Source organism: Penaeus monodon, chromosome 2 (genome assembly GCF_015228065.2).
Source record: "Penaeus monodon isolate SGIC_2016 chromosome 2, NSTDA_Pmon_1, whole genome shotgun sequence".
NCBI lineage: Eukaryota > Metazoa > Arthropoda > Malacostraca > Decapoda > Penaeidae > Penaeus > Penaeus monodon.
In genome coordinates this window covers 55,696,913-55,699,412 of record NC_051387.1, presented here as the reverse complement: position 1 = coordinate 55,699,412, position 2,500 = coordinate 55,696,913, and positions in this window count along the sequence as shown.

Here is a 2,500-nt window from a genome sequence, read left to right as displayed (position 1 = left end):
ATTGCTTCTAAACTGGCAAGGGTTCTCTTCAAGCAGGCCAGTGTGCAGTAAGCTTGCAGGGTAATTCTGACAATATTAATACGGAGTTTATACTGGGTGGTAAGGTGGGGGGGGGGGTGAGGAATATTAATACGGAGTTTATACTGGGGGGCGGGGGAGGAATATTAATATTAAGGTTATATTTCGTGGTGGTGTGGGGTATCAAGGAATACTGATTAGTTCATACTGAGTTGATGATATGGAATATTACTACGGAGTTGTATGAAGTGATGGTAAGGAATATTAATGCTGAGTTTATACTGGGGTGATGGCAAAGAATATTAATACTGAATTTTACTGGGGTGGTAAGGGGTATTACTACGGAGTTTATACTGGGGTGATGGGAAGAAATATCGAGGAATATTAATACATATATAAGGTGGCCGTAAAGAATATCAATACTGATTGTATTATGTCTAAACTGGCACACGTTCTTTTCAAGCAACATACTGTACAATATGCTTGCCTGACTTTTCCGATGTGGAATATTAATGCGAGTCTATATTAGGTGATGGTAATTAATATTAATACCGAGCTTAAATTAAATTAAATTAAGTGGTAGGAAGGAATATTGATATTGAATTTAGATCAAGGGATTTTAAGTTAAAACTGTATATGAATATTTATTTGTAAATATATCCAACATTAATAGCAAAGTAAAATAAAACTGGTATCATGTGATGTCAATAAACGGAAGATGAATTGATAAATCTCAGTGACTTGTAGTAATAAAATGGTACATTTATGTTTTTTGTTTGGCGGTGAGAATATTAACATAACGAAAGATCACATAAGGGAAAAAAAAACATCGTAAAATTTGATTATGTCGCCTTAATGTTTAGTCAGATTCAGCTCTTGTGTTTTTTTTTTTCCATTCTCTATTTATATACTTATTGCATTTATTATTGTATTTTAGCGCTGTCTCTTCTTCAGTCGCCGATTTTTTTTTTTTTCTATTCTTCCTTTTCCTCCTTTATCTCATCTTTGTTTATCCCTCAGCTTCACTTCTCCCCCTCCACCCCACCCCCCCTTTCACTTTGTCTGTTTATGTAATCTGTATTGAATAGAATCATCCGTAATTAGGAACATTTTCAAAAGAAAAAGAAAAAAAAAGAAAGCGCGTATTTTATTTGATAGAATGTCTTTCCGCCCAACGAAAAAGTGTACGAAAAAAAATAAAAATTATTTCCGAAAGAAGAAAAAACGGAGCTAAGAAAAAAAATAATAATAAGTAGACAGTGGTCGTTAGCTGAATGTTTAATATCTATTTTCTCTGTTTGTTTAGACTTTCCCTCAGCCGTGCAATGTTAGTCTCTGTCCTTTGCAAAACGAAGAGATCGTCAGAACCTTAGTTTGGTTTGTAAAAAAAGAGGGAAAAAAAAATATATCGATTTCCTAGAGACGGAGGAAAAGGAAATACCACATAATTCAAGATGAGAAGAGAGAGAAGAGAGAGGAGGAGGGGAGAATGATATAGAATTATTAAAATGAAATACTGTGTTTGTCTGTAAAACAGGATATGCGTTTGACTTTATATTACTCTGTTGATGATTGCAGCTGTAGTCACGGGAAATATAATCATTGATTTTTTTATATATATAATATCTGAAATGTACGTATTTTAAACGCTTTTCCTACTACATTTTTTTCAGTTTTAATTATTTATTTATTTATTTTTGTATGTTTCTGTGTGCGTGTGTATGATTTTTTTTTATGTCAGTCTTCCTGTCTGTCTGTCGCTGTCTGTGCGCGGGCTGACAATATATAAAAAAAATATGAGAGATGCATAGGTCACTTCTGTGCTCAAACCCGCCCGTCATTTTGCACCCTGCAACTGATTTGACTTTCACCTTTTGCAATGGCAATGGATACCTGTCCCTGTAGAAGTTATTTTTTTAAAATGTATAGATATATAACTGTGCCGCCCGTTCTCGAATAAGAAGCAAAAGTTAAAATTCAATGATTTGTTATGATGTGAAATGTGGTTCGTAATCAGGTATGCGATATGATTTGTTATGATGTGAAATGTCAGGTATGCGATTTGATTTATATATATATGGCATAACAAATTGATGCATTGCTCTATTAAGTACAGTTTACGTGCCATAGAATTGATAATAATTATATGAATGATAACAAAAATAAACAATAATCATAACAACAATAATAATGATAATAACGGTAATACTAATGATAGTGAGAATAATAACGATGGCAACAGTAACAATACTAATAATACCAGCAGTAGTAATAACAGTAAATAAATAAATAAATAAATAATAATAATAATAATAATAATAATAATAAATAAATAAATAAATAATAATAATAATAATAATAATAATAATAATAATATAGTGGAAATAACTTTTCGAGGGACGTTTCCAACCGCAGAATTCCAGTGCAAACACACCACAAAAACCTTTATATCACAGAGTACAAAGGTCATATGGCTCCTTCC